At 47.6% G+C, this 27,161-nt stretch overlaps 1 pseudogene; it reads right to left on the reverse strand.

Moving 5' to 3' along the window:
- Nucleotides 1-22,856: 22,856 nt before the first annotated feature.
- LOC147679680 (GPN-loop GTPase 2-like) lies at nt 22,857-25,842 on the reverse strand (annotated as a pseudogene).
- Nucleotides 25,843-27,161: the final 1,319 nt, after the last annotated feature.

Raw genomic sequence — 27,161 nt, forward strand, 5'->3', positions numbered from 1 at the left:
AAAACACCTATTAACTACCACTCAAGATCTTTTAATGTCGGTGGGCATAAAACTCATAATTCCACGTAGAGTAATCGAGTAGAAGAGTAATTCTGCATTTAGCAGTATTTCTTAGTGCAAAACTGCCCTCTTGCATCCTAAATGGATGCAAGGATACGTTTTGCACTAAGAAATATTGCTAAATGCGTAGTTAACTACACCTTTTCTATGTCACAGACAATCCTCATGTCCACTAAACTGCAAACACAATTCTATAAAATGTGTTTTGGACTATATTACACACCGGATAGAATAGCTAAGTGGGTGAATGGAACAAGCACAAACTGCCCTAGGTGCGGCTTATATAGTGCTGACGCCGTACATATTTTCTCGACCTCTATAGGTTTAAATCTCTTCAAAAAGGATATTGAGAAATTTTTAACTACAGTGGCAAAAACTCCGGTATACCTGTCTAGTGATATAGTCCTACTCGGAGCCACAGATCCCAATAAAACCAGGGTGGGCCACAAACTTATATTTATAGCTATGGCAGTGTTTAGACTATGTATTGCTTCTGCATGGCTAGATTCCGAATCCCCCTCCTTTAACCAATGGCTATCTAGATTCCTGGCCTTCTCAAATATGGAGACTTCTATATACACACGGAAGGGTAGAAGGCGTTGAAAAATTGGCCTGAAGATCTGGTCTCCCTTGCTAGAATGGTGTCAGGAGCAAAGTTAACTATCAAACCACTATTTGACGCTACTGTCTCTTTTTGATTTATATCTCAAATATACAATGTATGTTTTCTCTTTTATTTATTGTTTTGTAAATAGTATACTGTATGAAATATACCTTTTGTTTCTGCTCTGTCTGATCAGGGGTGGTGGGGGGCGGGGGGAAAAGGTAGGGAAACTTGGTGGAAAATTGTGAATAAAGATGTTTAAGAAATATTTCTAAATGCAACAGAACACACACAACAGAAAACAAATAGCTCGGTAAATCTGCTCTTTGGGTAGGATTTTCCGCAACTTACTACCGGCATTTAGCGCTATTTTCCTAGGGCAAAATGCACCCTTGTGTCCTTTTTTAGCGAAGATGCATTTTGGGCTAAGAAAAAGCAGTAAATGCATCAGAACACGAGAGAGTGTCCGCTCGTGGTCTCTGAATGTGCTCTCATAGTAGGATTTCCACGCCCCAAAATAATTACACAAGGAGGAAAGGAGTAATTAATGGTAATTCCCCATCAAAGAATATCAAAATAATCCCTTAATTACTCCTATTACTCTGGCATAATCAAAATTCTGCACAGGCCTACTGTTAACCCTGTGTTGAGAAAGTAATGTTTTGTGAATAGATGACAGATCTCTTGCTGTTTGATGCATGTACACCATGGTTTTTAGATTACTTGGCCCAGTTGCATGTATTTATTTATCTCTCTACATGGGTGTTTTAAACTAATTCCCACATTTACAGTGAGTCAGTAGGTCTTTCTTTTCTCAGAGTGGCAATATCTTGTTGAAGTGGGGTAAACTTTACTGTCCTGACTACACTATTCAAACTTGTAGTTTTTCAATAGTGGCTTTTGATGTGTTAATGCAACTGTATACAGTCATTGCAATAATCTATCTTGGAGCCTATTATGGTCCTGATGGCTGCTGCCCTATATTTTTTCCCAGGAAAAGGTATGTAGCATCTAAGCAGTTGAAGATGAGAACTGATGGATAAGATAACTGTGTTGATTTTGAAATACGTTTGAAGACTTTTTTATTAAGAGCGTACCTTATTGGACCAACTATACACCACCTGAGTATCATTACCTTAAATGTGAAATTGGATGTTCTGTGAGCATAACAAATCATGTAGGGGCTTTCCCTATATATTAACCAGTATTGGAGACAGACGTTAGCCTTGAGTGACTTCAAACTGGATCTACTCGGAGAGAGATGATGTGTTGCCCAACCGGGCCTTAACTTCGCTCTTATTGAGGAATGATTTGCAACATTTGATCACAGTCTCTGACACTCCCACCTCCACTTTCATTCTCTGAACTAGTATGCTGTGGTCATCAGTGTGAAAGCCCTCAGAGAGGTCCAAGAGCATCAGGAGAACAGAATCTCATCCGTCCAAAATATAAAATATGGATTTCTGCACATCAATCAAAGCTGACTTACTACGTCTATCTTGCCTGAATCCATAGTACCAGGACCGTAATTCAATGTGTGCCTGAACTTAAATTGCTACGCAAACAAAAGATGGATGGAATTCTGAATAAATCATACATTCACCCCCATTCAAGAGATCTGGGTTAAATCCATTGCTCTTTTGTTCTCCATGCCACCCCAGTTTAGACCCAGCCATATGCAAATCAGTCTTGACCCTGTGCCTCATGGGAACAGTCCAGATCAAACTGCCAAGCCAGGTACTCCCTGGACCGGAATCAAGCATCCTGGGACCGGTTTCTGGGTATTACCCTTCATCAGCCAGGCTAGCTTGAATCCAGTGGCACAGTGAGCAAGGGACTCACGTCTGGGCATACCCATCCAACTTAGGGCAAAAAGCATTACGCAAATAAATGATGGATGGAATGCTAAATAAATCATACATTCACCTCCAGTCAAGAGATCCGAGTGAAATCCATTGTTCTTTTGCTCACCATGCCACCCCAGTCTAAACCCAGCCATATTCAAATTAGTCTTGGCTCTTTGCCTCATGGGAACAGTCCAGACCAAACTGCCATGCCAGAACCACCCTGGACCAGAAACAAGCATCCTGGGACCGGTTTCTGGGTATTACCCTTCATCAGTCAGGCTAGCTTGAATCCAGTGGCACAGTGAGCAAAGGAAACCGGTCCTAGGATGCTTGTTTCCAGTCCAGGGAGGAACTGGCCTGGCAATTCGTGCTGGACTGTTCCCATTGGGTGCAGGGTCAAGGCTGATTTGCATATGGCTGGGTCCAAACTGGAATGGCATGATGAGCAAAAAAAACAACAGATGTAGGCCCAGATCTCTCTACTGGGGTGAATGTATGACATTGTTCCGCATTCTATCCAGCAATTGTTTTTATTGCATTTGTCAAGCCGAGTGGGACGGGTATGCCCAGACGTGGGTCCCTTGCTCTCCATGCCACTGAAGTCAAGCTATCCTGGCTGATGAGGGCTGAAAGCCCAAAACCGGTCCTGGGATGCTGATTTCCAGTCCGGGGAGGACCTGGCCTGGCAGTTATGGCTGGACTGTTCCCATTGGTCGCAAGGTCAAGACTGATTTCCATATGGCTGGGTCCAAACTGGAATGGCATGGTGAGCAAAAAAAAACATGGATTTAAGCCCAGATCTCTGTACTGGGGTGAATGTATGACATTGTTCTGCATTCTGTCTCTCAATTGTTCTTTTTGCATTTGAACTTAAATTGCAGCTGCTTTCTCTATGTTCTTTAAGAGAAAAGGTACGCTCATAATAGGGACAGCATTCTTCGAATTGTTAAATGTCCTTTAGCCTTAATGGGATTTTACCAATCTGGAAGGAGTGAGTTACCCCTTGAGCCAAGAAAACCACAAAGGAGAGCAAGTCTTTCTTTAATCGGCCTAGATGGACATTGCCCACTTGGGCTAATCATACAATTGAGACCCTTTATAATCTTAAATATTATCAGTTTGGGTGATATGTAAAAAGGTGAACTGTGGAAAGCCTCACAAAGGAGCTAGTAATCCTTTGCTTTGGTTGTCATCATCCTAAAATGCACCTCTCTGGTCCCTGATATTGACTCTGATGTTCATAATCTTAACATGAAAGTGTTTCTACCTATAATTACACCATTCCCTTGAATCACTAATATTTTAGTAATTTTTAAAAAAACACAGTCGTCAATGCCTTTGTAACAAAGTGACCCCCACAGGTTGTGCATGAAGAGGTCTTTTGTGACCCTTTACATCTAATCGCCTCACTCTCCTTCGTCCAGCTTTTCTGTCTCTCTCGCCCATCTCCCCTCCTTTTAAATATTAACATTTCATGTTCTAATAACAAGAAACTCTGGCACAGGAGAGTTCTAACACAAAGTTCCAACACAGGAAACTTCTACTACAGGAGACAGGATATAACAAATTTCCCTCCTAATAGCAACAAGTTACAAAGCTTATGAATTATTAAACTTATATATTACTGGAAATAACTAGATGATTGATAAACATCTGAACAAAATTAATAATTTAAAACACCAGTAAGCGATAGTTACCCGAGTTACCCACGAAGACAAATTATTAAATGGTATAGGTCCTGATTTAGATCCTAGCGATACCAAAGTGGATGATGATATCACTGATTTAGATCCTGGCAGACAAGTTGCTCCGTCACAAAGGTGACAAATATTCTGTCTGCCGAAATATAAAACCTATAGGATATAATGTGATTTATAATTTGGCAGACGGGATATCCGTCACTGTTGTGACAGAGTAACCCGTCTGCCAGGATCTAAATCAACCCCAAAGTATGGTAATATCCTGAAAAGTTTCTTTCTCAGATTAAGACTGTTTATAATTGACACATCTATCCGTATTTGACAACAGTTCACAAACTAAGATGGCCGCTCCACTTCCCAATAAAAATAGCCACAACTGTTTCCAGATATATTCCCAGGACAAAATGGTTGATCCTGACCTTCCTGATCAAATGTTCCATTGAGTCCAGTGAACTTTATTTTCCTCTTTCGGGAGAGAGACTATGGCTCCACAACATGGAAAGGAGTTTAAAACTCGGGTTCTCACCTCATTCACGTAGGTAATCCTAACACTTACAGTGATCCGTGCCCAGATACTGGAGTTCAGCATGATGTCTATGCAGTAATCAGCTGTTACAGTGGGTTTCAAAGCACAATATTTCTATTGTGAGTTCAGCGTATAGTTCAGTGTGTGATTCTTAGGCTGACCTCAGCAGCACTCTCCATGAGTCTTCAACTAATTCAGCATGCGCACAGTTTCAGCACACTGCCATTCCGCAAGGACCTCAGTGTGCAATTCTTCTGCTGATATTAGCACGTGGTGTGTTTCAGCACACAGCTTAGATTTTGCTGAATGGCAGAGTTCTGAAAGACCTGATTCTTTGCAGTTCATCACCAATGTACCAAAGTGACCCACACATGTAATTGATTGAGAGAAATCTTTATTACACGTTACAGCTAATCACCTTAGCCTTCTTCATTGAAATTCTCCGTCTTTCTCTCACAACTGCCCTTCTTTCAAATATCAACATTCTGTTGCATCAACAGGTTCCAAGAACAAAAAGCTATAGCACAGGAAGGAGAGTTCTAACACAAAGTTCCAATACAGGAGGCTTCTACTACAGGAGGCAGAATACTACACCCTTCTCTTAGGTTACCTAATATTGTAAGTTGTTTTCAGGTCTCGCGTGGCGTAGGCTGCAAACATGCGCAGTCTCGCTCGTGAGATTTAATGACTCTGAGTAGCGAGGGTTAACCCCACCCCTCTTCTCCATTGGATGGCCTCCTAAACGGCGGCCAACCATTGGAGAAGAGGTCTCAGTTATGTCATTCCCTCGCTCTAAGCCCCGTCTTTTTCGGATTGGGGGGCGTGTTTTTTAGGTTTGTTCTACCCTCTTCTCCATTGGCTGGAATGGTAAACAACAAGTCAAAAACACGCCCGTTGTTTACATTCCAGCCAATGGAGAAGAGGGGAGAAAGAAAGACACACCCCCCAGTCTGAAAAGGACGGGGCTTCAAAAGAAAGAAATACGTCCTCGCAGATGTGGCCGCTGGTTTTATCCCGTGTTACACTTTAAGACACTTGTGCTTTCTAAGATTTGCAATCTCTCTTCAGATGAACTAAGTAGAGCGCTGTCACCGATGGACGATGGCTTGTAAAAGCACATTTCTGAACTCGATGCACAGTGTGTCTGACTGACTTGGGCTGAATGCAGCGCGAGGTTTCTAGAGGCACAACTGTGATGGATGCACTGCAGATCTGAGGAGTTGGCGTGTTCTGAAGGGGGTGTTTGAACAATCAAGCTGGACGTACTCTGATGTAGCAGGTCCCAGGGTTTCCAATCCACAGTAGTACAAACCAATTAATATTGTCACCTGGCGTAGACTGAGGGGTGTGGGGCGCGGCTGGATAGCGCAGACATTTAAGGACTGGTCACTCCAGCGAAAGAGGGAGCTCGCCTGCTGTGCTTGTGTGGATACTTGGAAGCACCCGCCTGATGGTATTTTACTGACATTCTCCCACCCTCCAACTCAAACTCCACCCTCCAACTCCACCCTCCAACTCCACCCTCCAACTCCAACTCCACCCTCCAACTCTAACTCCACCCACCAACTCTAACTTCACCCTCCAACTCAAACTCCACCCTCCAACTCAACCTCCACCCTCAAACTCCAACCTCCAACTCCACCCTCCAATTCCAATTCCACCCTCAAACTCCACCCTCCAACTCCAGCTCCACCCTCCAACTCCACCCTCCAACTCCAACTCCACCCTCCAACTCCACCCTCCAACTCCACCCTCCAACTCCAACTCCACCCTCCAATTCCAACTCCACCCTCAAACTCCACCCTCCAACTCCAGCTCCACCCTCCAACTCCACCCTCCAACTCCACCCTCCAACTCCACCCTCCAACTCCAACTCCACCCTCCAACTCCACCCTCCAACTCCAACTCCACCCTCCAACTCCAACTCCACCCTCTAACTCCAACTCCACCCTCTAACTCCACCCTCCAACTCCACCCTCCAACTCCACCCTTCAACTCCACTCTCCAACGCTAACTCCACCCTCCAACTCTAACTCCACCCTCAAACTCCACCCTCCAACGCTACCCTCCACCCTCCAACTCCACCCTCCAAGTCAAACTCCACCCTCCAACTCCACACTCCAACTCAAACTCAAACTCCAACTCCAGCCTCCAACTCCACCCTCCAACTCCAACTCCACCCTCCAACTCCACCCTCCAACTCCAACTCAACCCTCCAACTCAAACTCCACCCTCCAACTCATCCCTCCAACTTCACACTCAAACTCCACCCTCCAACTCAAACTCCACCCTTCAACTCAAACTCCACCCTCCAACTCTACCCTCCAACTCCACCCTCCAACTCCACCCTCCAACTCCACCCTCCAACTCCAACTCCACCCTCCAACTCTAACTCCACCCACCAACTCTAACTTCACCCTCCAACTCCACCCTCCAACTCCACCCTCCAACTCCACCCTCCAACTCAAACTCCACCCTCCAACACCAACTCCACCCTCTAACTCCAACTCCACCCTCCAACTCCACCCTCCAACTTCAACTCCACCCTCCAACTCCACCCTCCAATTCCAACTCCACCCTCAAATTCCACCCTCCAACTCCAGCTCCACCCTCCAACTCCAACTCCACCCTCCAACTCCAACTCCACCCTCCAAGTCCAACTCCACCCTCCAACTCCACCCTCCAACTCCAACTCCTCCCTCCAACTCCACCCTCCAACTGAACTCTCCAACTCTAACTCCACCCTCCAACTCTAACTCCACCCTCAAACTCCACCCTCCAACTTTACCCTCCACCCTCCAACTCCACCCTCCAACTCAAACTCCACCCTCCAACTCAAACTCCAGCTCCAGCCTCCAACTCCACCCTCCAACTCCACCCTCCAACTCCAACTCCAACTCAACCATCCAACTCAAACTCCACCCTCCAACTCAACCCTCCAACTTCACACTCCAACTCCACCCTCCAACTCAAACTCCACCCTTCAACTCAAACACTACCCCCCAACTCCACCCTCCAACTCTACCCTCCAACTCCACACTCCAACTCCACCCTCCAACTCCACACTCCAACTCCAACTACACCCTCCAACTCTAACTCCACCCACCAACTCTAACTTCACCCTCCAACTCCACCCTCCAACTCCACCCTCCAACTCCACCCTCCAACTCAAACTCCACCCTCCAACTCCACCCTTCAACTCAAACTCCACCCTCCAACTCTACCCTCCAACTCCACCCTCCAACTCCACCCTCCAACTCCAACTCCACCCTCCAACTCTAACTCCACCCACCAACTCTAACTCAACCCTCCAACTCCACCCTCCAACTCCACCCTCCAACTCCACCCTCCAACTCAAACTCCACCCTCCAACGCCAACTCCACCCTCTAACTCCAACTCCACCCTCCAACTCCACCCTCCAACTTCAACTCCACCCTCCAACTCCACCCTCCAATTCCAACTCCACCCTCCAACTCCAGCTCCACCCTCCAACTCCAACTCCACCCTCCAACTCCACCCTCCAACTCCACCCTCCAACTCCACCCTCCAACTCCACCCTCCAACTCCACCCTCCAACTCTACCCTCCAACTCCAACTCCACCCTCCAACTCCAACTCCACCCTCCAACTCCACCCTCCAACTCCAACTCCTCCCTCCAACTCCACCCTCCAACTCAACTCTCCAACTCTAACTCCACCCTCCAACTCTAACTCCACCCTCAAACCCCACCCTCCAACTTTACCCTCCACCCTCCAACTCCACCCTCCAACTCAAACTCCACCCTCCAACTCAAACTCCAGCTCCAGCCTCCAACTCCACCCTCCAACTCCACCCTCCAACTCCAACTCCACCCTCCAACCCCAACTCAACCCTCCAACTCAAACTCCACCCTCCAACTCAACCCTCCAACTTCACACTCCAACTCCACCCTCCAACTCAAACTCCCCCCTTCAACTTAAACTCTACCCCCCAACTCCACCCTCCAACTCTACCCTCCAACTCCACCCTCCAACTCCACCCTCCAACTCCACCCTCCAACTCCAACTCCACCCTCCAACCCCACCCTCCAACTCTAACTCCACCCACCAACTCGAAATTCACCCTCCAACTCCACCCTCCAACTCAAACTCCACCCTCCAACTCCACCCTCTAACTCCAACTCCACCCTCCAACTCCACCCTCCAACTTCAACTCCACCCTCCAACTCCACCCTCCAACTCCAACTCCACCCTACAACTCCAACATCCAACTCCACCCTCCAATTCCAACTCCACCCTCAAACTCCACCCTCCAACTCCAGCTCCACCCTCCAACTCCACCCTCCAACTCCAACTCCACCCTCCAACTCCACCCTCCAACTCCACCCTCCAACTCCACCCTCCAACTCCAACTCCCCCCTCCAACTCCACCCTCCAACTCCAACTCCACCCTCCAACTCCAACTCCACCCTCCAACTCCAACTCCACCCTCCAACTCCACCCTCCAACTCCAACTCCATCCTCCAACTCCACCCTCCAACTCCACTCTCCAACTCTAACTCCACCCTCCAACTCTAACTCCACCCTCAAACTCCACCATCCAACTTTACCATCCACCCTCCAACTCCACCCTCCAACTCCACCCTCCAACTCAAACTCCACCCTCCAACTCCACCCTCCAACTCAAACTCCAACTCCAGCCTCCAACTCCACCCTCCAACTGTTATGTTATGTTATGTTATCGGATTCTTCTATAGCGCAACGGCTACTCCAGTAGGAGTGTCCCGGCGCTTTGGCGAAGAAGTCCTTTAGGGCGAGGAGACATAACTGCAGAACATAAGGAGCAGCGAAGTTAACTGGTAAAAAGCCAGGTTTTTAAAGCCTTTCTAAAAGACATCAGACTAGGGGCCTGTCTGAGAGAAATGGGAAGCTCATTCCAAGCGCGCGGGCCAGGTAATGAAAAGAGCGCCCCCCTTGTCTAGTTCGCTTAATGGACGGAACGACCATTTTGGACAAGGAGGCAGATCGCAAGGCTCTGTTCGGTTTGTACAGAACAAGACGTTTCCTAATGTACCTAGGGCCTGAGCCATGAAGGGCCTTGTAGGTCAGCGTCAGGCTTTTAAAAAGAACCCTCTTGGCTATGGGAAGCCAGTGCAGTTCTTTTAACAAGTCAGAAGCACTAGCTTGTCTAGGGAGTCCATAATTAGCCCTGGCAGCTGAATTTTGGACTACTTGAAGTCTCCTCACAAGATATTTAGGGAGTCCTAGATAGAGGGCATTGGCGCAGTCTAAACGCGACCCAACAAGTGCTTGGACAATGACCCTTCGATGGTTAATCGAGATCAAGGGGAGAAATTTCCTAAGCATCCGGAGGATCCCGAAGCATTTCCCCGAAAGACAGGCTATTTGAGGCCCAAAGGATAACTCATTGTCAACAATGATACCTAGATTTTTAGCCTTGGTACTTGCGTTTGCAGGTGGAAACAGGTTTTGTGGCCACTAACTTTTCCAGTTTGGTTCAGAGACACATCCAAAAAAAAGCAGCTCCGACTTATCGGAGTTGCATTTTAAGCTGTGTCGTTTGAACCAATCAATGACTGCTTCTAGGCAGCCTCTGATGCGGATCCCATCGAACACCTCATTCTTGTCATATGTGAACAAGAGCTGGGTGTCGTCAGCGTAAGACACGATCTGAGCGCCAAACGACTCCGCAACCTCTGCAAGGGGGGCCAGGAAGATGTTAAAGAGCAGGGGGCTAAGAATAGACCCCTGAGGGACCCCCACTTCCAGAGGTGCCATAGCTGCGGAGTGAGGTGGCGCCCAGATCGTTTGTCGACGGCTGGCTAGAAATGATTTAAGCCAGTTTCACACCGTCCCCCGAAGACCACAATCCCAGAGTCGAATTAGGAGGGTATCATGGGGAACGGTGTCGAACGCCGCCGACAGGTCCAACATAACCAACATGGCCTTTCCTCCAGTATCCAAGACCTCTCTGATGGCGGTGGTGACTTCAAGTAGCGCGGTCTCTGTGCTGTAATTTGCACGAAACCCAGATTGAGTATTGTGCAACAGATTGTTATTCTCGATGAAGTCAGAGATTGACCTGTGCACATGACTTTCCGCCACCTTCGCCAGAGCGGGGAGGAGAGAGATAGGCCTGTAGTTGGCATGTACGATGGGATCCAAAGCTGGTTTTTTTATGAGTGGAAGGATGAGAGCACTCTTCCAAGCCTGGGGGACTACGCCAGAAGACAGTGAGGAATTAAGAATGGAATTGATGGGTCCATTTAGCGCAGGGGCTATTTTGTTGAGACAAGAAACCGGGCAGGGATCTAGAGGAGAGCCCGACTTCAATCCTGTCAGGTGGTCTAATGAGGCAGCAAGGCTCAGCTGAGGGAATTCCCAGAGGGTGGGTTGTGAAGAGGAGAGGGCACCAAGAGAAGCAACCTGAGGCTGTTTAGAGTAAATAGCAAGGGAGGCTTGAATAGATGTTATCTTATTTACAAAATAATGTGCCAGTTCAGTCAGCCAGGGTTCGGAGTGAGACTGAGCCGGGATGCCTAAGGACGGAGAAGTAAAATCCTTAACAATTTTAAAGATTTCCTTACAGGAGTTTTCTGATTCGTCTATCCGACGTTCAAGATAAGATTTTTTTCCACTCCAAATCATCTTGTGGTAGGATCTAGTTAAGTTTTTAAATTTTTCTTTCTCAAGAGGATTGTAGCCTTTCCTCCAGGCTCTTTCTGCTCTCTTACAGTTTTGACGGGCTTCTCTAAGCTGAGAGGTGAACCAAGGGGCGGAGGGTCGTTTGTTTCCGGATTTAGCGGCTTTCTCGGGCACGAGATCCGCCAGTCTAGTCGTAAGCCATTCAGTAAAATGAGCTAGATCAGTTTCCACATTGCCTGACAGGGTGCAGGGTGAACTTGACATGGTCTGTAGTAGCATCTCGTTTGAGAGCAGATGAAAAGGCCTGGAGAATCGTTTAGCAGAGGTAGTGGGGTTTGATCTAGGGGGAGGGGTACTTAATAGGAAGAAGGAGATTAAGTAATGATCCGACCATAAAACTGGCTGTGGAGCAAGTACATTAATAGAGATGGTAGAAAAAACTTGGTCCAGAATATGGCCCTTATTGTGCGTAGGATCATGAATGAAAGGTGTAAGACCTAATGCTGTTGTGACATCCATGAGTTTCATTGTGTCCGGATTTGTGGCCTCATCCATGTGTATGTTTAGGTCGCCTAGAAGTAAGACATGGGACGATTTAAGACATGGGACTGAAAGTGCTACCTGTAATTCATCCAGGAAAGAGCCTAAGGGACCGGGAGTTCTATATACGAGAATGCCGGTACATGCCTGATGGGGAGACAAATGGAGTGTGAAGCCAAGGGCCTCGGAATCCGGAAGATTGTCTATCGGGAAGGTAGTGTAGTGCAGCTGGTTATTGACTATAATAGCCACACCACCCCCGCGCCCAGATGTTCTGTCCCTCCTAATGATGGAATAATTAGGTGGGATGGCGTTGACTAAGTCAGGGGCCGAGGTGTCACTAAGCCAAGTTTTTGTAAGAAAAAGGCAGGATATATTAGAATTATCGAGCAAGTTCCAAATATCCAGCGCATGACAGCCTAAGGAACGTGTGTTAAGAAGTAGACAAGTAGTAGTAATAGGTTGGTGGATCAGTTTCGGCTTATTGAGTAAAGGAAAACGCCATCCGCATTCAGTGCAACCTTTTCTAAGGGCACGGCAACCAGGAAAAACATAGTGGCAGCGACCTACCGGAGGGCGGAGATTTAAGAGGGTCTCTGACGAGTAAGAAAGAGACATGGCTAGAGCCGAGAGAAGTAGGGCATCAACCAAAGGGAAATGCCAGCCGGCCGTCCTGCCCCGTCTGCTGCCGGAACGCTGACGGGCGCAGACGGGCAGGACTCTGGCACGACTCAGGCACAGAGAAGGCGCCACCCTCCAACTCCAACTCCACCCTCCAACTCCACCCTCCAACTCCAACTCAACCCTCCAACTCAAACTCCACCCTCCAACTCAACCCTCCAACTTCACACTCCAACTCCACCCTCCAACTCAAACTCCACCCTTCAACTCAAACTCTACCCTCCAACTCCACCCTCCAACTCATACGCCACCCTCCAACTCTACCCTCCAACTCCACCCTCCAACTCAAACTCCACCCTCCAACTCCACCCTCCAACTACAAACTCCACCCTCAAACTCCACCATCCAACTTTACCATCCACCCTCCAACTCCACCCTCCAACTCAAACTCCACCCTCCAACTCCACCCTCCAACTACAAATTCCACCCTCAAACTCCACCATCCAACTTTACCATCCACCCTCCAACTCCAGCCTCCAACTCCACCCTCCAACTGTTATGTTATGTTATGTTATCGGATTCTTCTATAGCGCAACGGCTACTCCAGTAGGAGTGTCCCGGCGCTTTGGCGAAGAAGTCCTTTAGGGCGAGGAGACATAACTGCAGAACATAAGGAGCAGCGAAGTTAACTGGTAAAAAGCCAGGTTTTTAAAGCCTTTCTAAAAGACATCAGACTAGGGGCCTGTCTGAGAGAAATGGGAAGCTCATTCCAAGCGCGCGGGCCAGGTAATGAAAAGAGCGCCCCCCTTGTCTAGTTCGCTTAATGGACGGAAAGACCATTTTGGACAAGGAGGCAGATCGCAAGGCTCTGTTCGGTTTGTACAGAACAAGACGTTTCCTAATGTACCTAGGGCCTGAGCCATGAAGGGCCTTGTAGGTCAGCGTCAGGCTTTTAAAAAGAACCCTCTTGGCTATGGGAAGCCAGTGCAGTTCTTTTAACAAGTCAGAAGCACTAGCTTGTCTAGGGAGTCCATAATTAGCCCTGGCAGCTGAATTTTGGACTACTTGAAGTCTCCTCACAAGATATTTAGGGAGTCCTAGATAGAGGGCATTGGCGCAGTCTAAACGCGACCCAACAAGTGCTTGGACAATGACCCTTCGATGGTTAATCGAGATCAAGGGGAGAAATTTCCTAAGCATCCGGAGGATCCCGAAGCATTTCCCCGAAAGACAGGCTATTTGAGGCCCAAAGGATAACTCATTGTCAACAATGATACCTAGATTTTTAGCCTTGGTACTTGCGTTTGCAGGTGGAAACAGGTTTTGTGGCCACTAACTTTTCCAGTTTGGTTCAGAGACCATCCAAAAAAAAGCAGCTCCGACTTATCGGAGTTGCATTTTAAGCTGTGTCGTTTGAACCAATCAATGACTGCTTCTAGGCAGCCTCTGATGCGGATCCCATCGAACACCTCATTCTTGTCATATGTGAACAAGAGCTGGGTGTCGTCAGCGTAAGACACGATCTGAGCGCCAAACGACTCCGCAACCTCTGCAAGGGGGGCCAGGAAGATGTTAAAGAGCAGGGGGCTAAGAATAGACCCCTGAGGGACCCGCACTTCCAGAGGTGCCATAGCTGCGGAGTGAGGTGGCGCGCAGATCGTTTGTCGACGGCTGGCTAGAAATGATTTAAGCCAGTTCCACACCGTCCCCCGAAGACCACAATCCCAGAGTCGAATTAGGAGGGTATCATGGGGAACGGTGTCGAACGCCGCCGACAGGTCCAACATAACCAACATGGCCTTTCCTCCAGTATCCAAGACCTCTCTGATGGCGGTGGTGACTTCAAGTAGCGCGGTCTCTGTGCTGTAATTCGCACGAAACCCAGATTGAGTATTGTGCAACAGATTGTTATTCTCGATGAAGTCAGAGATTGACCTGTGCACATGACTTTCCGCCACCTTCGCCAGAGCGGCGAGGAGAGAGATAGGCCTGTAGTTGGCATGTACGATGGGATCCAAAGCTGTTTTTTTTATGAGTGGAAGGATGAGAGCACTCTTCCAAGCCTGGGGGACTACGCCAGAAGACAGTGAGGAATTAAGAATGGAATTGATGGGTCCATTTAGCGCAGGGGCTATTTTGTTGAGACAAGAAACCGGGCAGGGATCTAGAGGAGAGCCCGACTTCAATCCTGTCAGGTGGTCTAATGAGGCAGCAAGGCTCAGCTGAGGGAATTCCCAGAGGGTGGGTTGTGAAGAGGAGAGGGCACCAAGAGAAGCAACCTGAGGCTGTTTAGAGTAAATAGCAAGGGAGGCTTGAATAGATGTTATCTTATTTACAAAATAATGTGCCAGTTCAGTCAGCCAGGGTTCGGAGTGAGACTGAGCCGGGATGCCTAAGGACGGAGAAGTAAAATCCTTAACAATTTTAAAGATTTCCTTACAGGAGTTTTCTGATTCGTCTATCCGACGTTCAAGATAAGATTTTTTTCCACTCCAAATCATCTTGTGGTAGGATCTAGTTAAGTTTTTAAATTTTTCTTTCTCAAGAGGATTGTAGTCTTTCCTCCAGGCTCTTTCTGCTCTCTTACAGTTTTGACGGGCTTCTCTAAGCTGAGAGGTGAACCAAGGGGCGGAGGGTCGTTTGTTTCCGGATTTAGCGGCTTTCTCGGGCACGAGATCCGCCAGTCTAGTCGTAAGCCATTCAGTAAAATGAGCTAGATCAGTTTCCACATTGCCTGACAGGGTGCAGGGTGAACTTGACATGGCCTGTAGTAGCATCTCGTTTGAGAGCAGATGAAAAGGCCTGGAGAATCGTTTAGCAGAGGTAGTGGGGTTTGATCTAGGGGGAGGGGTACTTAATAGGAAGAAGGAGATTAAGTAATGATCCGACCATAAAACTGGCTGTGGAGCAAGTACATTAATAGAGATGGTAGAAAAAACTTGGTCCAGAATATGGCCCTTATTGTGCGTAGGATCATGAATGAAAGGTGTAAGACCTAATGCTGTTGTGACATCCATGAGTTTCATTGTGTCCGGATTTGTGGCCTCATCCATGTGTATGTTTAGGTCGCCTAGAAGTAAGACATGGGACGATTTAAGACATGGGACTGAAAGTGCTACCTGTAATTCATCCAGGAAAGAGCCTAAGGGACCGGGAGTTCTATATACGAGAATGCCGGTACATGCCTGATGGGGAGACAAATGGAGTGTGAAGCCAAGGGCCTCGGAATCCGGAAGATTATCTATCGGGAAGGTAGTGTAGTGCAGCTGGTTATTGACTATAATAGCCACACCACCCCCGCGCCCAGATGTTCTGTCCCTCCTAATGATGGAATAATTAGGTGGGATGGCGTTGACTAAGTCAGGGGCCGAGGTGTCACTAAGCCAAGTTTTTGTAAGAAAAAGGCAGGATATATTAGAATTATCGAGCAAGTTCCAAATATCCAGCGCATGACAGCCTAAGGAACGTGTGTTAAGAAGTAGACAAGTAGTAGTAATAGGTTGGTGGATCAGTTTCGGCTTATTGAGTAAAGGAAAACGCCATCCGCATTCAGTGCAACCTTTTCTAAGGGCACGGCAACCAGGAAAAACATAGTGGCAGCGACCTACCGGAGGGCGGAGATTTAAGAGGGTCTCTGACGAGTAAGAAAGAGACATGGCTAGAGCCGAGAGAAGTAGGGCATCAACCAAAGGGAAATGCCAGCCGGCCGTCCTGCCCCGTCTGCTGCCGGAACGCTGACGGGCGCAGACGGGCAGGACTCTGGCAAGACTCAGGCACAGAGAAGGCACCACCCTCCAACTCCAACTCCACCTTCCAACTCTACCCTCCAACTCCAACTCAACCCTCCAACTCAAACTCCACCCTCCAACTCAACCCTCCAACTTCACACTCCAACTCCACCCTCCAACTCAAACTCCACCCTTCAACTCAAACTCTACCCTCCAACTCCACCCTCCAACTCATACGCCACCCTCCAACTCTACCCTCCAACTCCACCCTCCAACTCAAACTCCACCCTCCAACTCCACCCTCCAACTACAAACTCCACCCTCAAACTCCACCATCCAACTTTACCATCCACCCTCCAACTCCACCCTCCAACTCCACCCTCCAACTCAAACTCCACCCTCCAACTCCACCCTCCAACTACAAATTCCACCCTCAAACTCCACCATCCAACTTTACCATCCACCCTCCAACTCCAGCCTCCAACTCCACCCTCCAACTGTTATGTTATGTTATGTTATCGGATTCTTCTATAGCGCAACGGCTACTCCAGTAGGAGTGTCCCGGCGCTTTGGCGAAGAAGTCCTTTAGGGCGAGGAGACATAACTGCAGAACATAAGGAGCAGCGAAGTTAACTGGTAAAAAGCCAGGTTTTTAAAGCCTTTCTAAAAGACATCAGACTAGGGGCCTGTCTGAGAGAAATGGGAAGCTCATTCCAAGCGCGCGGGCCAGGTAATGAAAAGAGCGCCCCCCTTGTCTAGTTCGCTTAATGGACGGAACGACCATTTTGGACAAGGAGGCAGATCGCAAGGCTCTGTTCGGTTTGTACAGAACAAGACGTTTCCTAATGTACCTAGGGCCTGAGCCATGAAGGGCCTTGTAGGTCAGCGTCAGGCTTTTAAAAAGAACCCTCTTGGCTATGGGAAGCCAGTGCAGTTCTTTTAACAAGTCAGAAGCACTAGCTTGTCTAGGGAGTCCATAATTAGCCCTGGCAGCTGAATTTTGGACTACTTGAAGTCTCCTCACAAGATATTTAGGGAGTCCTAGATAGAGGGCATTGGCGCAGTCTAAACGCGACCCAACAAGTGCTTGGACAATGACCCTTCGATGGTTAATCGAGATCAAGGGGAGAAATTTCCTAAGCATCCGGAGGATCCCGAAGCATTTCCCCGAAAGACAGGCTATTTGAGGCCCAAAGGATAACTCATTGTCAACAATGATACCTAGATTTTTAGCCTTGGTACTTGCGTTTGCAGGTGGAAACAGGTTTTGTGGCCACTAACTTTTCCAGTTTGGTTCAGAGACACATCCAAAAAAAAGCAGCTCCGACTTATCGGAGTTGCATTTTAAGCCGTGTCGTTTGAACCAATCAATGACTGCTTCTAGGCAGCCTCTGATGCGGATCCCATCGAACACCTCATTCTTGTCATATGTGAACAAGAGCTGGGTGTCGTCAGCGTAAGACACGATCTGAGCGCCAAACGACTCCGCAACCTCTGCAAGGGGGGCCAGGAAGATGTTAAAGAGCAGGGGGCTAAGAATAGACCCCTGAGGGACCCCCACTTCCAGAGGTGCCATAGCTGCGGAGTGAGGTGGCGCCCAGATCGTTTGTCGACGGCTGGCTAGAAATGATTTAAGCCAGTTCCACACCGTCCCCCGAAGACCACAATCCCAGAGTCGAATTAGGAGGGTATCATGGGGAACGGTGTCGAACGCCGCCGACAGGTCCAACATAACCAACATGGCCTTTCCTCCAGTATCCAAGACCTCTCTGATGGCGGTGGTGACTTCAAGTAGCGCGGTCTCTGTGCTGTAATTCGCACGAAACCCAGATTGAGTATTGTGCAACAGATTGTTATTCTCGATGAAGTCAGAGATTGACCTGTGCACATGACTTTCCGCCACCTTCGCCAGAGCGGGGAGGAGAGAGATAGGCCTGTAGTTGGCATGTACGATGGGATCCAAAGCTGGTTTTTTTATGAGTGGAAGGATGAGAGCACTCTTCCAAGCCTGGGGGACTACGCCAGAAGACAGTGAGGAATTAAGAATGGAATTGATGGGTCCATTTAGCGCAGGGGCTATTTTGTTGAGACAAGAAACCGGGCAGGGATCTAGAGGAGAGCCCGACTTCAATCCTGTCAGGTGGTCTAATGAGGCAGCAAGGCTCAGCTGAGGGAATTCCCAGAGGGTGGGTTGTGAAGAGGAGAGGGCACCAAGAGAAGCAACCTGAGGCTGTTTAGAGTAAATAGCAAGGGAGGCTTGAATAGATGTTATCTTATTTACAAAATATGTGCCAGTTCAGTCAGCCAGGGTTCGGAGTGAGACTGAGCCGGGATGCCTAAGGACGGAGAAGTAAAATCCTTAACAATTTTAAAGATTTCCTTACAGGAGTTTTCTGATTCGTCTATCCGACGTTCAAGATAAGATTTTTTTCCACTCCAAATCATCTTGTGGTAGGATCTAGTTAAGTTTTTAAATTTTTCTTTCTCAAGAGGATTGTAGTCTTTCCTCCAGGCTCTTTCTGCTCTCTTACAGTTTTGACGGGCTTCTCTAAGCTGAGAGGTGAACCAAGGGGCGGAGGGTCGTTTGTTTCCGGATTTAGCGGCTTTCTCGGGCACGAGATCCGCCAGTCTAGTCGTAAGCCATTCAGTAAAATGAGCTAGATCAGTTTCCACATTGCCTGACAGGGTGCAGGGTGAACTTGACATGGCCTGTAGTAGCATCTCGTTTGAGAGCAGATGAAAAGGCCTGGAGAATCGTTTAGCAGAGGTAGTGGGGTTTGATCTAGGGGGAGGGGTACTTAATAGGAAGAAGGAGATTAAGTAATGATCCGACCATAAAACTGGCTGTGGAGCAAGTACATTAATAGAGATGGTAGAAAAAACTTGGTCCAGAATATGGCCCTTATTGTGCGTAGGATCATGAATGAAAGGTGTAAGACCTAATGCTGTTGTGACATCCATGAGTTTCATTGTGTCCGGATTTGTGGCCTCATCCATGTGTATGTTTAGGTCGCCTAGAAGTAAGACATGGGACGATTTAAGACATGGGACTGAAAGTGCTACCTGTAATTCATCCAGGAAAGAGCCTAAGGGACCGGGAGTTCTATATACGAGAATGCCGGTACATGCCTGATGGGGAGACAAATGGAGTGTGAAGCCAAGGGCCTCGGAATCCGGAAGATTGTCTATCGGGAAGGTAGTGTAGTGCAGCTGGTTATTGACTATAATAGCCACACCACCCCCGCGCCCAGATGTTCTGTCCCTCCTAATGATGGAATAATTAGGTGGGATGGCGTTGACTAAGTCAGGGGCCGAGGTGTCACTAAGCCAAGTTTTTGTAAGAAAAAGGCAGGATATATTAGAATTATCGAGCAAGTTCCAAATATCCAGCGCATGACAGCCTAAGGAACGTGTGTTAAGAAGTAGACAAGTAGTAGTAATAGGTTGGGGGATCAGTTTCGGCTTATTGAGTAAAGGAAAACGCCATCCGCATTCAGTGCAACCTTTTCTAAGGGCACGGCAACCAGGAAAAACATAGTGGCAGCGACCTACCGGAGGGCGGAGATTTAAGAGGGTCTCTGACGAGTAAGAAAGAGACATGGCTAGAGCCGAGAGAAGTAGGGCATCAACCAAAGGGAAATGCCAGCCGGCCGTCCTGCCCCGTCTGCTGCCGGAACGCTGACGGGCGCAGACGGGCAGGACTCTGGCACGACTCAGGCACAGAGAAGGCGCCACCCTCCAACTCCAACTCCACCCTCCAACTCCACCCTCCAACTCCAACTCAACCCTCCAACTCAAACTCCACCCTCCAACTCAACCCTCCAACTTCACACTCCAACTCCACCCTCCAACTCAAACTCCACCCTTCAACTCAAACTCTACCCTCCAACTCCACCCTCCAACTCATACGCCACCCTCCAACTCTACCCTCCAACTCCACCCTCCAACTCAAACTCCACCCTCCAACTCCACCCTCCAACTACAAACTCCACCCTCCAACTCCACACTCCACCCTCCAACTCAAACTCCACCATCCAACTCCACACTCCAACTCCACCCTCCAACTCCACCCTCCAACTCCAACTCCACCCTCCAACTCCACCATCCAACTCCAACTCCACCCTCCATCTCCAACTCCACCCTCCAACTCCACCCTCCAACTCCACTCTCCAACTCTAACTCCACCCTCCACCCTCCAACTCCACCCTCCAACTCAAACTCCAACTCCAGCCTCCAACTCCACCCTCCAACTCCAACTCCACCATCCAACTCCAACTCAACCCTCCAACTCAAACTCCACCCTCCAACTCAACCCTCCAACTTCACCCGTCTCCACCCTCCAACTCAAACTCCACCCTCCAACTCAAACTCCACCCTCCAACTCCACCCTCCAAATCAAAATCCACCCTCCAACTCTACCCTACAACTCCACCCTCCAACTCCACCCTCCAACTCCACCCTCCAACTCCACCCTCCAACTCCAACTCTACCCTCCAACTCCACCCTCCAACTCCACCCTCCAACTCCAACACCACCCTCTAACTCCACCCTCCAACTCCACCCTCCAACTCCAACTCCACCCTCCAACTCAAACTCCACCATCCAACTCCACACTCCAAGTCCACCCTCCACCCTCCAACTCAAACTCCACCCTTCAACTCCACCCTCCACCCTCCAACTCCACCCTCCAACTCCAACTCCCCCGCCAACTCCAACTCCCCCCTCCTACTCCAACTCCACCCTCCAACTCCAGCCTCCAACTCCACCCTCCAACTCCACCCTCTAACTCCACCCACCAACTCCTCCCTCCCCCCTCCAACTCCACCCTTACCCTACCCTCCACCCTCCACTACTCTACTCTACTACTCTCCACTTTTATCTCTACTACTCTCTACTACTCTCTACTATGCTGTACTACTATCTACTACGCACTCTCTACTACTCACTCTCTACTCTTTTCTACTCACTCTCTAATACTGTCTACTACTCACTATCCACTACTCTCTACTACTCACTCTCTACTACTCTCTCTACTACTCTCTACCCTCTACTACTCACTCTCTACTACTCAACTCTACTACTCTCTACCCCTCACTCACTACTACTCACTCTTTACTACTCTCTAATACTCTCACTACTCACTCTACTACTCTACTACTTACTTTACAACTCTCTAATACTGCCTACTCACTCTACTACTCAATCTCAACTACTCTCTAGTACTCACTCTAATACTCTACTGCGCACTCTCTACTACTCACTCTCTACTACTCACTCTTACTCACTCTACTACTCTACTACTTACTCCACAACTCTCTAATACTCTCTACTCACTCTACTACTCAATCTCGACTACTCTCTAGTACTAACTCTCATACTCTACTACACACTCTTTACTATGCACTCTCTACTACACACTCTCTACTACTCACTATTACTCACTCCACTACTCACTCTTTACTACTTGAACGTTACTACTCACACTTTACTACTCGCACTTTACTACTCCTCTTTACTACTCACTCTTTACTACTCACTCTCTAATACTTTCTCTACTACTCTCTCTACTACTTCCTCTAGTACTCTACTACTTACTCTACAACTCTCTAATACTTCCTACTCACTCTACTGCTCACTCTCTACTACTCTCTAATACTCACTGTACTACTATCTACTCACACTCTACAAATCCCAAAACTCTCTACTCACTATAGTACTGTACAACTCTCTACTACTCACTACTACTCACTCTCTATTAATAACTCTATTACTCTCTAGTGCTAACTCTAATAGTCTACAACACACTCTCTACTCCTCTACTACGCTCTCTCTACTAATTACTCTACTACTCACTATTACTCACTCTACTACTGACTCTCTACTACTTACTATACTACTCTCTTGCTACTACTCTCTACTCTACTCACACTCTACTAATAACTCTCTACTATCTACTATCTACAACTCTACTAACTCTATACTACTCGCTCTACTACTCTCTACTACTCTGCTCACCACTACTCTCTACTACTCTACTACTCATTCTCTACTACTCACTCTCTACTACTCACACTCTACTACTCTCCAATCACTATACTACTCGCTCTCTATCTACTACTAACTCTACTACAACTCACTATTACTCACTCTACTGCTCACTCTCTACTACTTACCATACTAATCACTTTCTACTACTCTACTCACACTCTACTAATCACTCTACTATCTACTACTCACTATCTACAACTCTACTAACTCTATACAATTCGTTCTGCTACTCTCTACTTTATTATTACAGCTCTAAACATGAAAAGAAATATCTAAACAAAACGGTAAAACAGCAGCCAGTATCTTCCATTTTCAATGGGAAGGGTCCCTCATACAAACCTCTCCCTTCGCTTCTTGTTTAATGCCGGCACCAGAGGTCTACAGAGACGAAAGCATGGAGTCGTAGTGCCATTTTTTTTCTAAAGAGGTTTCATCTTATTACTTCATGATGGAATCCATGCTCCAGGTACCGAAGTGACCGGAAATCACGTCCTGTCTCTTGGCTTCCTAGCAGGGTGGTACACTGGGTGACGGAAATCACAACTCCATCGCCTCTTCCTCCACTGTCCGATTCTCAGGCTCCACATACTTATCCTGAATGCCAAGGGTGGACGTGAACTAGAAGTCTGCCCCCACTGCAGCAGACATCATGACCTCCATTGTCCTCTGCTCTCCATCCCCGAAGCAGTACCCATTCGCCTTGTCGTTCTCGCAGGAACTTAGGAATGAGAAAGCGGCATGTAAAAAATTGGAGAGACGCTGGAGAGCAAACTACGGTCTGGAAGAAAAAGTTAGGTATAAGGAAGCTTCCAAAAAACTCCGGAAAGCCATCAGGAAAAGTAAAAAGCGCTTCTATGCGGACTCGATTCTTCAGGCAGAACAGTCTAGCAAACAAGTCTTCAAGGTGGTACAGTCATTCTTCAAACCAAAGTGCATTGAAAGAGAGGTGGTACCCACAGCTACGCTATGTGAGCAAATCTCAGAGTTCTTTGATCATAAAATTTAAAAAGTGTACAACTCTTTTGGTCCAGTAGTAAAAACGGTGAAGCAGGACCTAGCGAATAATGGCGAGCTAGGAGAGACCCTCACCCAGTTCACGCATATCCCCCTGAACGAGGTAAGGCAAGAACTTAGCCGCTGCAAATCCGGCTCCCCTGATGACCCCTGTCCAGCTAAACTATGGAATGCCATAGCGGACTCGGTAGCCCCCACGCTTCAAGGTATCTGGAACTCTTCCATCACTTCGGGCATTTTCCCGGACGTTTGGAAGCACGCTACTCCCCTACCCCTAAAGAAAAAACCCAATGGAGACCCAGATGACCTTACGAATCTTCGACCAATATCCCTGTTGGCTGCCCCGGGAAAAATGCTGGAAAAAGTTATACAGCGCCAACTGAGCAAATTCGTGGAAACCAACAATATTCTACATGAAACTCAATCTGGTTTCCGTCCCGGCTTTAGCACAGAAACAGCACTCATAGAGGTAGCCGAGTCAGTGAGGTGGTCGATGGATGCAGGAAACTCAGCAATGCTGGTACTCCTGGATCTGTCGGCCGCCTTCGATACGGTGGGCCATGCCAGACTACTCAGCCGGCTGGCAGTGATAGGTATTCAGGACATTGCGCTGGGTTGGATAAACTCCTACCTATCTCTGAGAACGCAGAAGGTGGCACTCGGGACAATTTCTTCCACACCCAAATCCCTCAGCTGTGGAGTCCCGCAGGGATCAGCCCTCAGCCCCCTTCTGTTCAACATCTATCTGGCACCTCTCTTTGCGCTAATTGCCAACTGGGATGTCAAGGCAATCTCGTATGCTGACGACACCCAGTTGGTATTTCCGTACTCAGAGATGACGCAGGATTCTTTCTCAAATTTCAAAGGCTGTCTCCAGGACATAGCACACTGGATGAACACTAATAAACTAAAACTAAATGCCAATAAAACCGAAGTCATCTTCTTTGGGAAGGGTCCCACCCCCGCCCCAGAACTCTGGTGGCCTACGGAGATGGGCCCACCCCCTTCACCCAGTCACTCGGCAAAAAATCTTGGAGTGAGATGGGATGATAATATGTCCTTTACATCCCATATCCAACAAGTGGCCGGATGCTGCCTGAGCAAGCTAAGAAACCTCCGTAAAATTTTAAAACTTCTACCGGTGGGCTGCAGAAAAACGGTTGTCCACGCAACTGTCACCTCACGACTGGATTATGCCAATGGCTTGTACCTTGGCCTCCCTAAATACCTGACTCACAAGCTTCAGGTAGTTCAGAATGCGGCTGCGAGACTGCTACTGCGAATCCCGTTTAAGCAGTCAGTCTCTCCGCATCTTCGAACCCTGCATTGGCTACCAGTTGCCAACAGAACAAAATTCAAAGCTCTGACGCTTGCATTCAGATCTTTGCATGGCTCCTGCCCACAATACCTGAAAAACCGTCTTCCAAGATACTCCCAAAGCCGCGCACTACGGTCCAATCACCGTGTTCTACTGGCTGTCCCACGTGCAAAGAGGGCCCGACTAGGCGGTCGGACCTTTTCAGCGAATGTTTCCGCTTTGTGGAACTCCCTACCACAAGCAATTCAACAGGCACCAACCGAACCCTGCTTTAAGAAACTGCTAAAGACCTGGCTTTTCACCCAGCCACGCTAGCTCCCATATCTTTGGCCCAGGTTATCTGTGAACTACTAGCGCCGGGACACCTCCTTGTGAGGTAGCTGTTCGCGCTGTATAAAATCCAGTATTATTATTATTATTATTGTCCACGGCCTTGATCACCTGTCGCATGCTGTCCTTATCCTGTACGTTGAGTGGCACGAATGAAACCAAGCTGTAATCCTCTATCACTTCAACCAGCTTTTGGTTTAGGCGCCGATAGTGCTGGAAGAAGGGATCAGTGGCCAGGTGATCCACTAGGTATGAGAGGTCCAACACTTCAGTGTAGAAATCAAGGTTAAAGGCCAACTTCCCAAACTGTTTGATGAGGTCCATCTTTGACAGGACATTGACATGAGGCAGTTCCACATGCAGCATAGTTGACAGCGAGGTGCAGAGAACCGAGATGAACTTGGCCGGGTCTGTGCAATAATGGGAATCCACCAAATGCACTGCTGACAACCGATAGCTCCACTTGGCCAGTTGTGCAAAGATGTTTCTCACAGAGCTCTGGTGCGTGTAAAGTTCCACCTGCCCTGGGCAGTCAAACAGAAAGTAATGCCCCTTCAATGCAATCAGCTTTTCCTGCAACCAGTCCAAGTTAGTCTCTAAGAATTCCATGCAATAGATCAGCCCACCATTTGGCCCAAGCTTCAAACTGTCCATCACATCAGCAAGAGTCACCAGCTCAGAGATATCAATGGCGCATTTATATGGAGTCCCATCATTGGCTGGATCTAGGTTACCAACAGCAACCTTGCGCCCCACCTTTGTCAGGAACTCCTGCATCGCTAGGCAGTAGGTGGTCTTCCCAGACCCAGGTGGCCCAATCACTACCTGGCCGAAGGTTGTAGTAACCAACTTTTGCGACATCACAGCTGCTATGCATCATCACTTGCAGCAAATCCTTTCTGCCGCAACCAGGTCTCCAAGCGTAATTCTATCCGAACGACACCTTCGCAACACACGGCTGTACGGATGAGCACACATCTCCTAGTACCGGCTCAAGGGCGGCTGGGCCACATATTCCTGCTCTCTACTACTATACTCACTGCTACTCTCTACTACTCAACTACTCACTACTACTCTACTTCTCACTCCACTACTCACTCCTTTCTACTCGGGCTTTACTACTCACACATTACTACTCACACTTTACTACTCACTCTTTACCAACTCTCTAATACTCTCTCTACTACTCTGTTTACTACTCCCTCTAGTACTCTACTTCTTACTCTACAACTCTCTAATACTCCCTACTAACTCTACTACTCTCTACTGACACTCTACTATTCACTATATTCACTACAGTACTCTACAACTCTACTACTCACTACTACTCTAGTAATAACTCTATTACTCTCTAGTACTAACTATAATATTCTACAACACACTCTCTACTCCTCTACTAAACGCTCTCTACTAATCACTCTACTACTCTCTATTACTCACTCTACTATTCACTCTCTACTACTTGCTCTACTACTCACTTTCTAGTACTCTCTACTCTACTCGCACTACTAATCACTCTCTACTATCCACTACTCACTATCTACAACTCTACTAACTATATACTACTCTCTCTAATACTCTCTACTACTCTACTCACTACTACTCTCTACTACTCTACTACTCCTTCTCTACCACTCACTCTCTACTACTCTCTACTCTCAAATGACTATACTACTCGCTCTATCTACTGCTAACTCTACTACAACCATTCACTACTCACATTTGCGACAGATTAAGCTATTGTCATTGTAACTGGCAATGCCATATATTTATCTGTTTTCAAAAACAACACATACAGAAAAATGTGCCATTTACAATGCCAACAGCTCCAACTTTTGCAAAGGCGAGACCGTTGCATTGTAAATGCGTGTTTAAGGTTAGAGTTGCCTTTAAACAACAACTGATCATTGAAATTTGGTTCATTTGTTGGCATTTAAAGTTATGGTGTTGGTTCCTCTTCATTACAATATTTTTTTTATCTTGGATTGCACACTTCATCCAGGTTCCTGGGTGCCTCACATCATTGCACCATTGAAATACCACAGCATTTGAGGTAGAAGATGGTAGTATTAAAAGTCAAATAGTGTGGTATTCAAACCACATCATTTTTGGGAATTACTTTCTGAGTGGTCATGTTGCGAATTAGAGTTAGCATCCCATTTGAAGAAGAGAGAGCAAAT

This window comes from Lissotriton vulgaris, chromosome 11 (assembly GCF_964263255.1).
Source record: "Lissotriton vulgaris chromosome 11, aLisVul1.2, whole genome shotgun sequence".
NCBI classification, from domain to species: Eukaryota; Metazoa; Chordata; class Amphibia; order Caudata; family Salamandridae; genus Lissotriton; species Lissotriton vulgaris.